This window comes from Montipora capricornis, chromosome 11 (assembly GCF_036669925.1).
Source record: "Montipora capricornis isolate CH-2021 chromosome 11, ASM3666992v2, whole genome shotgun sequence".
Lineage (NCBI taxonomy): Eukaryota > Metazoa > Cnidaria > Anthozoa > Scleractinia > Acroporidae > Montipora > Montipora capricornis.
Genome location: NC_090893.1, coordinates 26,691,173 through 26,698,672, shown reverse-complemented (window position 1 = coordinate 26,698,672; position 7,500 = coordinate 26,691,173). Strand labels below are relative to the sequence as shown.

Here is a 7,500-nt window from a genome sequence, read left to right as displayed (position 1 = left end):
ATTAGCCACTTTTTATTAAATTTATCTAAAGTGTTATTCTTCATACACACATATTTTTCTGTTTCAAATTTATTTTTAACCTTTAATCTGAAACCAGTTATATTAGGTAATATTTGAATTCTTCTGCAGTCCCCTAATTGTATCTTAGCTATCAGTAATGAGGGCATTTTGTGATTATAACACCTACAATAACATCTTTCAAGGTAAGGTGTACAAATTCTTTTGAAAGACTGTAAAAATAAGATTAAAAGTCTCTCCAAAACTTTTCCTTTTTATGCAACCAAAAAGAAGATGGTTCAAGGTTTCTGATTCAGACTTACATTTTAAGGAGCATTTATCTTCTGTGATGAATCCTATCCTAAATAACTTGGTATTAGTGAATAATATGGAATATAGGACCTTGTAGTGGAAGACTCTCACGTAAGGTTCAAAGCTCACTGTGTGAGGCAAGACAAACTCTTTCTTTAATTGTTATTCGTTTAAGTTGAAATTACGTTTAAAACTTCTGCATTGTTTGGAAATTTTGCTTTTGTACTTATGAGCATCGTGTAATAATGTTTTGATGTCTTTTCCAAAACATCAAAGACCTTGCTTGTCGTTGATCATCAAAGCATGTCGAAGACCCGCCCAAACCAAAAAGTTTGTTTTGTTGATAATATTTATAACAACATTATAGGAATCTATATTATTTAGTCGTTTATAATGGCTGATTCAAAAAAGTTTTTGTAAAAGACGAACTTGTTATTGATGCGAATTTGGAATTCGGACCACCATTGAAGAAGTTTGGTATAGAATTGTGAGCGAATAGTAATTACATCGTAATTACAGCGAAATAAGAAAAAAACCACCAGACTGTTTCAGCATGTTACTTATGTAACTCTTCCACGCACCATCATTTTCACCACAAATTATCTTAAGCCAGGTAAGTCGCAAAGATTTAACAATAATTTCAAAATCAATCATTTTTTAACCACCCTTTTCGTATTCGTTTATTTCTGACAAGCGTGTTACTTTATCAGCACCTTTCCATAGAAATTTAAACAGCAATTGGTTTAATTGTTTAATAACTTCCTTAGGGGTGGTTAACAGCGAGGATACATAAACAAACTTTGGGATAATCAATTATTTAGTAATAGTCACCTTTCCATGCAGGGAGAGACCTCTGGAGCTCCAAATATTTATGAGTTTCTTTATGGTGTCAAGTTTTTCGATAAAATTCTTTCAGTCTAGAAGTAATTTTGGATCATAGGAGTAGTAGACTGCCAGAGCTATGATGGGTTCATTTGGCCATTTAATTCCAAAAGGTTTTGTTTTATTTCTTCTGGAGGATCCGATCCACATACCTTCAGTTTTGGAGGGATTAATCGCTAAACCTGACAGCTTCTTAAAATCGTCGATCAACTTAAACTGAACGATGGGAGCAGAATTAAAGTCTGAAATTACTACTGTAGTATCGTCCGCAAGTAGTATAGGGGAAATGACTAGGTGAATTTTATTCATGTATGCAAATAAATTCAAGTGGAGGTTATAATGAGATGCATTCCACGTTGTTGTTCGAGGGTATACTCAAAATGGCGGCTGATGAAAAATTCTACCCAAACCGGTTTTTGGATTAGGGTTTATAATAAAATGCATGCCACGTAGGTGTTCGAGGGTATATTCAAGATGGCCGCAGGGAGTGAAGTGTAATGTGTTCTGGTGGTACGGTTCCGCCAAACCAACCGGGTAGTATCGCGCTTATATATGAGAAGGCATTGACGTCACAGTCAAACAAGTTGAAGCAAGTTTAAGGGTTGGTTAGAAAAACCAATTTTGAAGATGATGAGTATTCAAAAGGGTCTCCTTAATAATGTAGACTAGAAAAAACCCGTCAAACCGGTTTGCTTTTCATCCTTATGGCACACCCAGAAATGGACACGTGTATAAAGGAAATGGACAAAAAATTTCAGTTCAACGATGGACCGAATAATCGAACTGCTTTGGAGATGGACGTATTAACAAACCGTTTGCAACGACTGAAATTGGACAACAAAATCGTAACCTTACTTCATGAACTTTGGAATAAGGTGAATAAGGGACGAAGTCGCAAAGTTGAAATAACAAGTGAAGGAGATGGAATGGTAGTCATATCTGCGCTTTTTTGAAATCATAGAAACTACTTTAATTTGAAAAGCAACGAATAATACTACTGGAATTTGGCATACTTACAAATTTAGCTATTGAATCTAGCACGCAGTAAGGAATCAAACACTCGTTTGCGCATTCGAAACAAATTTTTAAATCATAGAAACTACTTCAATTTGAAAAGCAACGAATAATACTACTGGAATTTCGCATACTTACAAATCTAGCTATTGAATCTAGCACGCGGTAACGAATCAAACACTCGTTCAGGGTTCTTGCTAAGTTTTTGCACAAGAGGTAAAAGCCCAAAAATAGCAGGTAACTTTGTTACTTGCCCCTGCACGGGCTAGCGAGCTCAAGTCTTAACTTGACGTTCGTATCGATCGCTGTCGCGTGCCAGCGCCTGCTCAATTTATTTAATACTCAGCAAAAGAAAAGAAGGTTATGCTTTTTCATTGCTTTTCACTCGCCACCGCTTTTCTGACGCTTTGGCTGAAAACTAAACTCCGAAAGACCTTTCTGTCGTTTTCCACGCGTGGATGCCATGTTGTAAACGTTTAATAATGGCTATGGGGGTTTCCCATGGCCGCGGGAGGAATGGGAAGGAAACATGGCGGACATCGTTTCGAGGGATGAGTTGGCAAAATCAAGGTGGATTGCTTTAAAAAATAGCATACTTTCGAAGCGATAGCATGTGCCAGATACCTTCACAGGATTGGTTGGAGGGGGAAAGCAATATTTTCACATAAACGCAATGTAATTTCACCTTTGAACAGACGATGATTCGCTGGATAATTTCGGTAAATATTTCAGCGAAACAGCCGGTAAAAATAACTGGTCACCGGCTCTTAACAAGAACCCTGCTCGTTTGCACATTCGTTTTGCACATTCGAAACAACTTAAATTTGAAAAGCAACGAATAACGCTACAGGAATTTCGTTTCAAGGCGAACCGTCTCTTTCTGGAAAAGTTTCCTCAATTGTTCCATCTACGATAGCGTTCTATTACACATTGTCGGCTCCAGTTATTCATTTACTAGTGTATAAGACGCTGTTTAAATATTACGGACAAACGTAGATCATGCTTCTGCCGCTATAAGTGAAAGTTTATAGAACAACAAGGCTAGCGTAGTTTTGTAAAATATAATGATCTCCTACTTTATTCTATTTTACGAAATTAAGACCAAAAGTAATTTATGCAAATGCTTTAAACTCTTAAACACACCAACGGTGCTACTAATGTCCCACTTCTGGGACTCCATTCATAAAACTTTATTCCATACGTAATATGTATTAAGAGCAATTCACGAAAAATAGACCAAGCATTGGTCTCACGAACTGTGGGAAAAAAAAGAAAAAAAAAAAAAAAAACATGACACTAGTGTCTCCATCAAATTGTTCGAAGACAAGTAGAGTAATCATCGAAGAGTATTTCAAATTGAAATAAAACCATTTCACGCCAAAGAGGCCGACAAACAGTCCCAGATTTATTTAAGAACAGAAATCTCGTCGCGACGAGTGCACAATAGGGCCATTTATACGGCGAGAGGAAACAAGCCGCGGCGTACATAATACGCGAAAGGAACTATAAACTCGCAGGCCAGGTTAAGCCAGGGCTTGAGAAAGCCCTGAACGTAGATTTTGTAGCATTGGAAACAATTTGTAATGACAAAGTTGCTTCGAGCAACTCCGAACAACTCCGAGCTCCTATATTCGTTGTTGGGACACCTTCGAATTCCATCTTTGCGTTAGAGCATTTTTCTTGTAAGTTATTTTCTTATTCAATCCTTTCCTTTTCCCTGTTTTGAGTGCTGAATTGCATGAGCTCTAATATTGTATTTCAGCCAATCTCAGATGTTTTGATTGTCCGAAAAATCCTTGTACCCTTCAGCCAGCCAGACGGGTATTTTTGATTGAATATCCTCACCATAGCGGTCATCTTCCAAGAGAGCACAATTCATTTTCCAAATTCCAGGACCTTTGATTTGATTGACATTATTATTTAATTCTAAAGAGATTGCCGAATGGTCTGTCTTGATAGCTGAAATTATATCTGTTGATGAAGTGAAATCATGTAGATTATTAGAGACCAACCAATAGTCCAAACGGCAAAGTATCACTGGGGAGTTTTGACTCCACGTATAGCTTTTTGTGTTGGGCTTTTTCACTCTCCAGATATCTATTAGGTCAAGGTCACCTTGTATGCCATTTATGATTGATACCACTGATTTTCTAGGCGTTAGTATCAAGGATCGTAATAAGTGGACAGTTAAAATCTCCTCCTACAATGATGTTTTCTTCGTCCAAATTTTCATTTTTCAACCTTGCTAACAAATCGGCAAAGAATTTGAAACTGTCCTTATCTTCGTTTGGTGCTTAGATGTTGATAAGGACATAAATCTAATCTAAGCTTTTAAAATAATATACCGTCCCAAAGAGTCTATGATTTTGGAGTGGGGAGTGTAATCAACACCTTTTTTTATCAAGATGGCAACTCCACGAGAATTTGAACTCCATGTGATATAATAATCTGCCCCCTCCCCCCCTCCTTTAATTTTTCCACTGTGTTTCAAAAACGTTTTTGGAATGTGTTTCTTGTAAAAAGGAGAAATCAGCATTTTTCTTTCGACACCAATTATAAATTGTTTTTCTTTTATGAAAATTACTAAAGCCATTCACATATAAGGAAACCAATTTCAATGTCTCGACGCCCATTTCACGCTCTAAAATTGAATGCAAGATAGGTCGCAGAAGAACCCAAACATAACGTGACAACAATTTGTAAAATTGATGACAACAAGACAATGTTTAAAAGACACAAATATGTACCTACAAAGTCCATCGGCGTGCTTTGGCACGTCGGCCCTCTGTCAGCCGAACGCTTTAACTGTTCATAATTAAACCATAACGTGCATGGTTTTCTGTCTCCACACCTCCTTATTCCTGTCCACTGATGATTAATTTATCGACTTTAAAACTGGCCTTTTGTCCTGTCTTCTTTGCCTCCTTCAAAACCGGATAGAGCTTCTGGTGGATTTCGTCGATCTCTTTCGGAAAATCGTTAGCAATTCCAATTCCATTACCTTTAAGGTTCTTAGCAAAGGACCACATATATTCCTGTTCTTGTAAAAACTGTCTCGGCTTGGAAGAGCGAGCCATATCCTGCCGTGTTGGAATCCGATGCACTCGCTCGAATTGAAAGCCTTCAACGTCTTCTTCTGGAATATTCATCTTCTCGCGTATCATGATACGAACCAGCTCCTCTTTTCTAATAATTGGGTTTCCCTCGTTCATATTCAATACCAAATATCTTAATATTTTCTCTCCTTGTGTAGGCTTCTAGTTTAATGTTATGTCGCTTTAAATTCATGACTTCGAGCTCTTCCTTGAAGGACTTAAGTTTTTGATTATTATTTTCTAAACCACTGTGGGCGTAAACCGTAGTGGCATTATGGTCTGTTACTTCTCAGTGTTCTCCGCCGCTTGTGCCAACTGCTTATTCTCTTCTTCTAGCTGCATCACACGTGTTTTAACAGCATCAAATTCGGCCACGACCTGTGAAATTTTGTCGAGTTTGGCGTTGGTCTCGGCACTTTTCGAGGCATCGCAGCAATGGCCGCCGGCTGGAGCGTCTTCATCTGTTTGGGAACAATTTTCCCGTTGTCTTTTTCAAGTATTTTTCGTATCTGTCACCGGTTCATCTTTGTCGTTAGGCATATTAGTTTCAGCGATAGTTGGGCCAGTTTAAGCTTAGGAATTACATCGTTTAACTGCTCTCTTATTCCAGAGCGACCGACAACCGCAGCGAGTCTTCGCTTCATTCGCCGTCCAAACTCTTGCTGAGTAACCTTGCAACAGCTGATCTTTGTGTTGGTCTTACTCTCAGCAAACATGTTGAAAGTTATTGTGTAGAATAAAATGACACCTTATAGAAACAATGAAAAGCTTTTTATTAAAGGTAAACAATAGGCCAATCGGTGCAAAACATTAGGTGGAATCACATTAGACGTTTCAAGTGCACTTGAAGTGTGTTTCAAGTTAACTTGAGACGAACCTGTGTGTGAATGGGTCATGTTTGGCTTGACTGATCGTACTTGGTCGCTACGGAAACCTAAAAGTTCCGAAGTGCACTCTCAGGCAAGGTCGTCGAAACGTTTCTTGAGAGTGCACTTACCCAATCAAACCGACCAATACTAATTATTGTACAACCAATCATCTGGAGCTTGCGGGAGAGAACCCCTGCATGTCATTCATCATTGCGCTTCTATAGTATGGAGTTTAGTTGGCAGGTGAATGAGGATAATCTCGTGGACTTCAATTTAATGTAAGTTCTGTTTTATATCTTTTGACAAAGATATTTAGGTTTTTCTTGCATCATTTCAGTGTTATGAGCCGGTAAGGTAATTTTCATGATTTTGCTTTTGATTTGACAGACATAATATTGATGCTAGACTTGGTGCTGGAAACGAAATGAGATATGTTCCACTACCAGTTACTTCTTCTTTTCAAGCCATCTTCAGTGATTTACCAATTGCAGTTTATTCTTTTCAACCCGGGGCTGTTCAAGGCAGTTTGTCGTGTCCACGGGTTCTAAGCGGTCGTGATGTACGTGATAAATTATTAGACGCTCCGATGGCGACAGGCCGTGCTGCAACCCGGCTCACAGAAGACACAGAAATTAAAACCTCTGCAACTACTCAAAAAATTTCAAACAACCAAAAAAATACCGACTGGAAGAAATTTTACAAGCGTAGCCAAGCTTAGAATCTCTCCTGGAAACATCATATTTTACATCTAGCCTCAAAAATAAGTATATCGATGGGTATTATTGCTAGGTTAAAACAATTCGTACCACTTAATACTTTACACCATATTTACAAATCGCTGATTTAACCCTATTTATTATATGGTATAACAGCGTGGGGCCAAGCTGGAAAAACTCACAGAAACATAATCTTACGTCTTCAAAAACGTGCTCTTCGCCTTATGTTTTTTTTCTGTGATTATAAAACTCACGCAATACCCCTCAACGCTTTCCAAAATATTTTGTGTTTTTCCAAAATAGCATTTTCTAACGTAACTCTGTGGTTTTTGTCGGAAGGTTTTACAAAAACACTTAAACTATCGAGTTTTCACGGACACTGTTTAAAGATCAACTAAGGATACTTATTTATTTCTGCAATGTGGAGCATGTCCGAGAAAAGTGCAAGATATTACTATTACGGTCATCATTTTGGCTCCATCCCACATACGTTTTGCGGCCAACATGGCAGATGGTCGGATACCGAAGAAATTTCGCAGACACCCGAAATTATCAGATTTTGTAGCCAACTGCTGCAGAAATTCTGGAACCCTATCACAGATCTTTTGCAGCTGT

The 7,500-nt window shown here is 38.1% G+C and overlaps 1 protein-coding gene across 1 annotated transcript in view; it reads left to right on the top strand.

Moving 5' to 3' along the window:
• LOC138023522 (uncharacterized) overlaps window positions 1-7,500 on the top strand; it is a 32,996-nt gene that overhangs the window by 2,813 nt on the left and 22,683 nt on the right. The window lies entirely within an intron of this gene.